The sequence below is a fragment of the Camelus ferus genome, chromosome 5, assembly GCF_009834535.1.
Source record: "Camelus ferus isolate YT-003-E chromosome 5, BCGSAC_Cfer_1.0, whole genome shotgun sequence".
In the NCBI taxonomy this organism is placed as follows: Eukaryota; Metazoa; Chordata; class Mammalia; order Artiodactyla; family Camelidae; genus Camelus; species Camelus ferus.
The window spans coordinates 40,483,746-40,494,362 of record NC_045700.1 but is presented as its reverse complement, the minus strand read 5'-3'; the positions used below and the strand labels follow the sequence as shown (position 1 = coordinate 40,494,362).

General features: G+C 34.3%; 1 protein-coding gene across 1 annotated transcript in view; it reads left to right on the top strand.

Annotated features, from left to right (window-relative positions):
- The first annotated feature begins 1,059 nt into the window (after window positions 1-1,059).
- SCN3A (sodium voltage-gated channel alpha subunit 3) overlaps window positions 1,060-10,617 on the top strand; it is a 113,786-nt gene continuing 104,228 nt past the window's right edge. The window contains exon 1 of the mRNA XM_006182595.3: window positions 1,060-1,504. The gene's annotated coding sequence lies outside the window, so the exon portion shown is untranslated. The remainder of the gene's footprint in view (window positions 1,505-10,617) is intronic.

Below are 10,617 nucleotides of genomic sequence, written 5' to 3'. Positions count from 1 at the left end.
CTGCGTGGAGAGATGATGATGCCCAAGGATCATACAGGATTCTACATCTCACTGGATGCCCACATAAAACCATGGGAGGCTGGGGATCCTACTCTGTTTTCTCCATGTATGTAAGCATGCTTGGACTTAGATCAGTCTCCATGAGAAGAGTGTAAACCTGAAATCATTGCAAAAAGCCTCAAGTGACTCACCCGGATTTATTTTCCTTCCATTAGGCAAAATGGGGCTGGAATTTAATAAGTAAATAACACTTCTTTAGCATATGCCATAAAAACTATGGTATCTGCTATATTTCTCTGTTCTTTATACATAAACTCCCTGATGACGGTACTGTGTGGTTTTATCTGTCTTTTCAAAGCTCATACAGTGCCTGACATATATTGAGGTGCTCCATCAACATTAACATATTTAATTAACTAACGATAAACTAATAAAATTATAGTTGTTCACTCTAAAGTAAATTGAAAAGTCAAATAAAATGAATAGCACTTTGATTAGTTAAGAAATCTCTTCTAATAAACTGATAAAAGTAATTTTCATTTTGCTTATGTCTTGTGTGCTTCAATATCCTTATAAATCATGTTTTCTTAAGTAGTTTAAAGATATAGATATAATATATAACCGATGATTGAATTATCTCATGTAAGATGAATTTCAACTGTTCCTTGTGTCATACACTAAATACTCCATAGATCTAAATTAGCTAGGCATCATTGAAGTTTAAAATATTTTTCCACATTCAGATACTATTTCTTATAAATATTTTACCAAAAAGCAACACAAAATGACTATCAGTGAATGCCTATTACACTGTTCTTTAAGGAGTCAGATTACTCACAGAAAAGAATTCTCCCGTGAAAAGAAAAAGTTTTTAGAAGACAAGAGCAGACCACAAGAGAGATTTTGTAAAACTCTACATGTAAGGTGTAAGGTAATCTAAAAACCTAATTTTCAAACAGAAATTTGTAAGGTTTTTAATTGCAGTCGTTTATGGTTGCATCAACTCTGTAAACTTAAAAAAAATTAGAAAAATATAAAATATTAGAAAAAATCTGCATACTCAAGTAATTTAGCACACAAAAGAATATTTTTATACATACTCATATGCTGAAGATAGGTTACATTTTACCTTATGATAAACACTAATGGGGATGTTTTTCCCTTTGTTCAATTTTCTGTGTCTGCCAGTAGATGGCGGTACCATGTTGAGTGCTGTCAGCTTTTTTTTTTTTTTTTCCCCCCCTCAAAGCTGTTTTCTGATATATGTTGGGTACCATAGAGTGAATCTCAGAACAGGAAGCGGAGACATAAGCAGAGAGGATTCTGGAAAGGTCTCTTTGTTTTCTTGTTCACAGAGAAAGCAAAGAAAAGAAAACAAACATTGTAGTTAATATGTAAACCTCTGTGGCCAAAAATCTGAACAACTGCAGGGGAAGACTCATACTCTAACCATCTTGGATGTGGGCTTTGTTATGCTGTGATCCATAAGGCTCTGTTGTACCAGGTAAGCTGGCGAAACATTTAATTATCTGAACCATAGAATCTAGCCATCAGATCATTTTTCTTATTTTAAAATCATCTTCATGCTGCTATTTTTAGCCTAATGTTGTTATAATGTAAATTATAGGAACCAAAGGCTTCATTTGATGTGTAAACTGCTTACCATTCCTTTATCTCAAAGGAAATAGAGGCTCTGTCTGGAAATGGTGACTTATGGTACAGACTAGGCATTACTGAGCTTGTATTTTTGAAACATGTAGATACTTATGATTCATTGTAGTCAGAGAAAATATTTTTTATTACACGAAGCTAACTTAATTGATTTTGTGGCTGTAAATTATCTATTTAAATGTCCAGTGTGTCAAGTATTTTTTAAACATACATGTGTAGTGAAATTGGAACTATCATTCTTGTGCTTTAGTCTTTTTTTAAACAGCTTTGAAGATGCCATGCATATAGGGAGTGATAACAATATAGAGGTATTTAGCTGTCTAAAAAACATTGTCATTTGTCTCTAAAATCATCTATTCTCACCAATACTAACCATTAAAAAGAGATTTCACCTTCTAATAATAAAATGATCCCTATATGCTCCATTACGTTATTTCTTTATTTTAATATTATCATTTTATATTAAATATTTACCATTGAATTTATTGATTTAAAGGGTATTATATATCTTCTTGATGAATTGTCTCATAAGCTTCATATATTTCTGTATTTTTCTGTGTATATTTAATAACTGGTTATTATCATTATTATCAATTACCAGGGAGAGCCACTTAGACAAAAAATAATTATTTACTTTATCTATAATCTATATTTTCTGTACCTTTCTTTAAAAAATTTTATAGCATAATCATAAATGTTTTATTTAATTAGCAGTCATATAATTAGAACAGAAAATTACTGGCAGAAAAATCAATAGTATTAATTGAAAGAAGAGTTTTAAAAATCATAAAGGTTTTTTTTTTTTAATAAAACAGGTGGTGTAATGTAGCATATGAGAACAAAGATAAAGGTATAAGTACCTATAGGAATGTGCATGAAAATATTTCATCACAATCAGTCTAAGTAGTGAGTGCTCTGTGTGGAATAAAGACCTCTGATTTCAACCTGGGTTTCCAGTCAGTACTGGTCAAATTGGCCTGAAAATAGAACTTGAGGCCTCTGCTTTAAAAACAACTATAATCACTAATGACATGGTAAAACATACTGATTTTCATTTAAGATTTTACCTTGAGTAGCAATAATACTACCCCTAAAAACATTACAAAATAGCATTTCCCTCAGAGAAAAGTCCTGGGTCTTATATATGTCAGAAGAACTCCTACCATAGGATATAAAGAAAACTGTTTCTTTGAAAAGGGTTCCCAGAAATGGATGTTAATGAGCCTATTTTACACGCCATGCTTCTCTACAGGTAAATGTAACTTAGTTCTGTGTAATCACCAGAGCTGGTCTTTCTAAACAGTTTTACATTTATGAATGGATACTTATATGTTGGCCCTGAATATTAGTAATTTATCAGCATAGTTGCAAGAATCTGTTCATTTCTGACTATATATGTAGTCACAATGTGAAGAGCAAATGTATACAGAGTTCTTCACAAAACGTGCTCTTTCAAAATTTCTAGAAATCAACCTGTTTTGATTAAATGATAACTCAAATAAGTTTGGTACCTTATTCTTTTGGAGAATCTAATAGTGACTTCATTTTTAAGGTCAAGAATAATACTATTTATTGGTATAGTAGAGAAAAATAGGTTGAGCTCTGAGCGGAAGTCCTGACTTCTGATTCAAGTTCTGCTACTAATGAGCTCTGTCACCTCAGAAAAGACACCTATAAGAGATGAGAACTGGAATCAAGAATATATAAGGATGCTTTTCATTCTTAAAATTCTATGATTCCAATGTATCTGGATTTTCACCAATTGATTTCTCAGCTTAATTGTAATCTGATACATCTTTGACTTTTACTGAGTTGTATTTTATCATGAATTGTGTGCTTAACATGGGGATAGAGAAATAGAGATGTTTTGAAGGTTCTTGGCCAGCTTCTTCTGTGGTGGAAACAACCAGAAAGCAATATGGAGAAGTGGCTAAAAGCAAGGGCTGGCAGAACGAATCCTAGCTCCACTATTAATTGGCAAAGATCTAAACTTTCTGAGCCTCTATCATTACCTATAAAATAGGAATGATAATACCTATGTTGCAGGATTGTGTAAATAAATAATGTCTGTCCAGTGTTTATTACATGTCCTGGGACATGATTAAGCGCTCACCCTCCCCTCCTCCCGTTTCCCAACCCCTGCCAAAAGGAACAGGTATCATTGTTAATACTGGTGATGGTAATATATCTCCCACCACAACAGGAAGGACGAATGAAACTGCCAAGAAATTCTGTAGTTGAAAAGTGAATAATTCTCATCCTGAAAGAGTGCCTTTGCTGAAACAATAACTAAAAATGTGTGCCCTATAATAATATCAATTTGTATTAACATCTTGGGCATTTCCTAGATTGTTTATAGAACTCTTATAATACTTTTGAGAAGACTACTCTTTAACCCAGTGATATATTACCACAAACTCCACTTCAAAGGCTTTCTTCTTTTTAACAAAATAGGGGCAAGAATCTTTATTTTACTTGTGCCTTATTAGATATACCTATTAGACAAAAGGCTCTGTGAAGATTCACAAAGAAAATGTGGTTTTCACCAAACACCACATTTATATGCCAAATAATTTCTACTGTGACCTGAGTCCCAGAAATGATTGTATGTGTTGGCTATTTGATCAATTCACAAACTATCTACTGCTTAAATCATATTGATGGTACAATAAAAGGTGGAAAGTCAAATTGTGCCTGATGACCTTGTTGACAAACTGCAAAATCCCTGCTTCCCTCCGAAGATTTTTCTCTACATGTAGCTTTGTACTCTTGACAGCCGTGTGCTACTGGGTTCTTGGGGAACTAGAGCTGGGATGTCCTTTTAACACTCCAGGCCTCCTAATCCTTCCCTTCAACCACTTCGGGCCTCTTTAATCTGACTCAGATAACTGTGCTGTCAGTTTCATCTTCATGGCAGCCAAGATGACTTAATGGGCTCATGATTAGACAGATCTGAGATGGCCTTGAGTTTGAAAGGCTTAAAGACATGAGGGGAAGTTTTCTCAGACAGTGCTCTGATTGGAATTTGTTGCTAGTCCATCTCCCTGACTCCAGCTCACTCCTAGATCTTGTGATTCCTTATTTTTAGGGATTAGCTGAAAATACCCATATAGTAAGCATACAAAGACAAGTGCTTCTTTTTCATCAAGGAATGAATATGTGACTAAATAGTGAAATTTCTTCACATGGGTTGCTGTGCAAATTATTTTTTTCTCATTATCATTCATTATAGGAACATTGTGAACTCACTGAAGGTTGGTAATTAATGTTTAATTTGTAATCTAAACATATTATGCATTCCACCTTAATATTGATGGTTGTTTTACCAGTTTTCCAAAACTATGAGGATTAATTTACCCACTCACCCCTGAAATATAATTTAAGATATTAACAGTACACTTTTGTACTTAGGATCTATTCTTAAATTTTGACTAACTTCAATTCTAAATGATCATTACTTCCACTTGAATTTTACCCCATAAACACCTTTAATGGCAATCCAATGTAGAACCTAGTATCTGAACTACTAGTTCTTGAGGTAGATTGTTCTTTGAGGTAGTTATAAAATTTGGAAAGGATAAAAGCCAATTATATTGTCACTTTGTTGAAAGTTCACATATTTATTTTCGATTAGGAAGCTATTTTTCTTAGTTCAGCTTTACCTGAAAATATTTTTCACACTGGGGTGAAGTTAACACAGTCTTTAGATGCATTTTAATGGGATACAGCAAGCGTAGATACCTATTTAAGAGCAGAACAGTGTTAATTTTCATTTACTTGAAAATAAATTAATAAAGAAAATTTACTACTGCTAAGCAAAGATGGGCTTTGCTCTATGAACTGCTTGATGGGCACCAGCTCTTTAGATATCTAAAATTCGAATTTACATTCAGACACATAATTAGCCACAGAAGTTTTTAAAATTTATATGAATACCCATTCAACTGGATACCACAAGTTTTAATGTGCCACATATTTATTGATTGATTCTTTTAATATTCCATCTCTTTTTCCCAGGATTTGACGTGATAAGGGACTTTATATAAAGAACTTTAAAGAAACTTCTGCCCAATATATGTAACTAGAGAACAACTGCAAAGTAACTTATAAGCATGTTTACAAATTAAATGTACATATACACAAATACAGTGCATGTAAATATAGGCTAGTGGTGGAATTCTCAGGGGTTGTTTCAGTTCAGAGAAACCTTTTAAAAGTCTGGAGTTATTTCTGTAATAACTGAATTAGGTTTTCATCATTTTGGAAACTGCATACAGGGAGCCCTTCATGTGATTAAATTCTGAGCTGGAGGAAAGAGAAAGAAATGATGGTCCTTAAATTATTAAACAGTGGTTTAATATTGTTTTATTCAATGGGTGATTTCAAAGATGAGAAGTCATTCTTTAAATAACTTTGACCATTTTCTGCCAAGAAGCTCACTTTTGGGAATTTCAATCTCCTAATATTCAGAAGATACTTTATTCTCACTTGGGTTGTACAGAACATTTTGTCTTTTTCTTTTTCCAAGAGCTGGAACTGAATAATTCACTGAATCCCAATTCTTACTGTTAAGTGACCTTGTGTTTCTAAACTAGAACCCCAGATATTCTTGCATAGGGCTTAATAAGACACATTTTATGAACTCAAGCCTCTATTTGGGAACCTACCACCTGTTTCTTAGCTTCTCTGTGTCGTTGGTGTTTTTGCTTGTAACACTTTCTCTTTATAAGTTGCTTTTGTTCTACCTAAACAAAGTATTCTGATGAGATCGGGCACATTCAGGGTGATATGATATTCTGAGTAATTTCTTTTCATAGAATTTGTATCATGATTGGAAATAACTTTAAGAATAAATTCATCAGGAAATAAGCCCAAATTCTACATGGGCAAAGCAGGTAAGAAAAATGAGTAAAGCTAGTCAGACTAGGACTAAGGAACTCCACAGCTCATGCCCCTTATAAAAAGGGGAAGCTCCTTAGGGCTAGGAGATTGTTGAATCAAATAATTTTTCCAAAGAAGCTTAAAAACCCAGATTTTTATGAAAAATATGCCTCTTGTTAAGTGTTGTCATCTATTTCAAATTATTTACAACACTGGGATAGATCCAACAAAACATACCTACAAGCAGGATATGGCCAAGGGATTTTTGGCAGGTATTTTTTCCTTTTGCCAATCCAACCAGTATTTTTACCAGTAAGGGAAAAGAAACTTCGGAGAGAAACTGGCTTGACTGTATTTGGAGGGATAGCCACAGTGGCACTTCGATTTCTTGTCTGCTCCTTCAGGCTCATGCAACTGCCCACCGTTTTTCTATCTCTTTCATTTCAAATCTTTGAATATTCTATGTATTACCTCCCACATTTCTGCTTTTACTGCTGATATTTACATCACTGAACTTTAATTCATTGACATAAAACTTGGTAGCATTAGATAAAACCACAAATCAAATACATATGCCTGGAATGAGAACTTCTTGGCCAGAATATGGAAACTCAGAAAGAAAAAGCAAAATGAAAAATGAAAATAAAATTATTAAAATCTCACAATAAATGATAGAAGAAAAAAAAATAGTTGATGGGAAATGGATCTGCAACATCTGAGAGAAAACAAAAAGAGGTGAAACATGATGAGTTTATTCACAGAGTGGCCCACAGCTCTGGCTGCACATTGGAATCACCTGGGAAACTTAAAAATGAGCAAAGCCGGCTTCCCCTTATGCCAGTTCAGTTAGATTCTCTGGGGCTAATCCTGGTTATCAGTGTTTGTTTAAAAGCTCTGCAAGTATAGTTCAAATATGCAGCCAGGTTTGAAAACCAATTGACTAAAGGGAGTCAGAGAAAAATAAAAGAAACTAATGAAAGCTTGGCTAGAAAAGTGAAACACAGCTGAGAAATGACTTTCAAAATAATTTCAAAATTCCAATAAGTGGGTTGTGTTAAATAAAAAGACTATGTAAATACTTAAAATAACAAAAACACATTCATGTCCATTTCTCCCTTGGTTGAAAAAGACAGTATTTATTCTACATGTTTAAAGCAGTTTTATATTTCAAATTGTTCATTTCCTACCTTTACCTCTATTTGAAAGTTGACCCAGCTGCTGGTTGTGGTATATTTTGCAAACTAACAATATAAACAATTGTGCACACTCAGAAATAAGCATCCATGAACTTCAATTTGTACAGTGATTTGCCCTCTTTTTATCTGTACCTTATAAATTACTCCTTTGAAAATTAAGTCTTAAATAATCAAGGAAGTGTCTACTGAAAGATACTTTTTGAATGTCCAGGTCATTCAGCTGGAAACAAAACACTGATTTCTAATTTTTGAAACTGCAATTGTGGCAAATTTACAGGAAAGGCAGATCCGTAAACCAACAAAAATTTTAAAGCCAAAATTCATTTTAAAATGCATTTTCAGAAAGTGGCATTTCTGAGGAAGAAGTGAATTAACCTAATAGCTAAGTGGAATTAATAATGAATTGCATTTCCTAAAAGGAATTCCATTACCAAGGTGAGTCAGCCTTTTCAACTCTTTAAGGAGGTATTCTGGGTTAACACCACAGTTGCTTTTCCTTGTTGATTTCCCACAGCCCTACTCACAACTGGGGGCAGATTGTGGTTGCCCCTACTAAAAAAATTCTCTATGTCCCTCAGAGCAAATTATATTCTAAAGTCTTTTCTCTAGAGAAACATCCTATAATATTACTATTCAATTATGCTTTCTTCATGACCTCTACCAGTCTGAACCAGGTCATGAAAATTATCACTATATAAAAGATATGTTAAATATTAGGATGAGAATATTTGTATTTTGAAGCAGGAGGCTGATGCTTGCATGGTAAACAGAAGGAATATAATATTATGTTTGAGGCTAAGTCTATGATGGATGCCTATGAAATGGTGCTTGGGTTCTCAAACTGGCACTGGATCATTGAAAAAATTATATCCTACCTTTATACACAAAGTATTTGGGTAGTCTACAATGAAAATGTAAATAATCAACCAGTAAAATATTAATAAGAATGAAAACCTGAATCAGAAAAGGAATGTTTTTTGATGAAGGGTCACCTTATATTATGCAGTCAGTATAGAGAGCAAAAAGTTTACTGCTGATATGACCATTCCCTCCACCAGTACAGTGACAACTGTGAGAACAAACTTTACTCGTTAGAGAATATCATTCCAACTTGTTATTCAGAAACATTTAGTATATTTTAAAAAGGAAAAGGGTAATGCTTGGGAGTAAATGAAAAGTGGCAGAGCACATCCAAATCATGATGCAGATCCCTATGCAAATTAGCACAAGAGTTTAGATACACCCAGGAAACTGCAATAGTGCATTTGTTAGACTTGTTGTTTACTCAGTGTCTCCTGTCATTGTAAGACACATTTCTTTAAAATATACATTAAATGCAGTACAGTGGTGCTATGTTTCAAACAACATCTATGAGACCAATTTAACCATAAAATAATACTCTTTTTTCCCCCTACAATCCATATCCCTCAGGAAAGCTGAATTTAGGGAATTTTATGCATGACAAAATATTTTCTATTTAGTCTATTAATTTTTTCCTGAATACAAAATTTGAAAACTAATTATTTAAAATCTAAAAAGGGGCCCTTGATGTGGAAACTTCAAGTGTCTTTTTCCCTTTTTTAAAAAAAATTAATAGATTATTTTTAGGGAAGTTCCAGGTTTACCAAAAGTTGATTAGAAAGTTCAAAGACACTTGAAGAATGAGTGAATTCAATGACCAACTTTGCATAGGCAATTTTATCAGAATCCTGAATTATCCATGTCCTTGAGGAGTTAGTTCAGGTAGCACACATGGAACATTGTAGAAATGCCACAAATTCCAGTTTTGTCCTTCTGAGCATCTTCTCCATTCAGCTCTTACCTTTCTCCTCATGATTGCTGTACTCTCTAGCCATGGTCTTACTCGCTAGATCGTCCATCCTGGGAAGGGCTGGACAGGCTATGCCCATCTTGGCTCTAATTAGAAGACTGGTTGCTGCAATCTCTGTCTGAAATGAAATCATGTACACAAAATTGAATATGCAAAGTTAGAAGGGATTTGAGGGATAGTTCTTTTTAGTAACCAACCTTCCAGCCATGCTCTACTCAAGGCATTCATAGTATTGATTCATCAAAAAACGTGGTTTAAATTTGAGCAAGCACATAGTTCACTAAAATATTCTGAATATGGAGAGAGACTCTAACAGGTATAACACAGCCAACCCCAATTACATGATTAGTCCAGTATTCAATGACCATTTGGTTTAGACTATAAGGTGACTGCTATACCCTCAGGTCGCTCAGAAGGGATGAATGTTGGAATACACCGAGTCCAGAGTCCCAGAGCTTTAGATATTAAAGAGCCACTGCAAATGAACTAGTCAATTTCTCCCATCTCCCTCTCTATAAAAGATGTGGACACTGAATGCCAAAAACATTGAGTGTTCAATATATCACAGCAAGTGATGTCAAAGACAAGCCTAGAACACAGGTTACCCAAATCACAGATTTCATTCCCCTCTTTCTGTTTTCCTCCTTCTCTTCCTTACCTTTTCATTAACTCTTGTTTCTAAAAAGATGGTGCAGGGCATACTTTTCCATTATGTTACACTGTCTTCTGCAGCACCACCTCAGGGTAATCAGACTCCATAGCATCATAACCATCTTCTTGGGGGGCATGCTTAATAGAGAAGCTACTCAGGTGGCTGAGTTCTGGCTGGTGAAGAATCATGTGACAGCTGAACCTCAGCCCCACCTAAATCAGCCTGTGCTCCAGTGGAGTTTACTATTAATAGTGATCTGAAGGCAGATCTTACAGCATCTGTGTTCCAAGCTAGATAAATCTCAATCCTCTGTATTTTAAGCCTCAAAGGAGTGCAGGTAACGTGCAGAGAAGCAAGCACCACTATCCTGAAGTTGTACCTCAAGT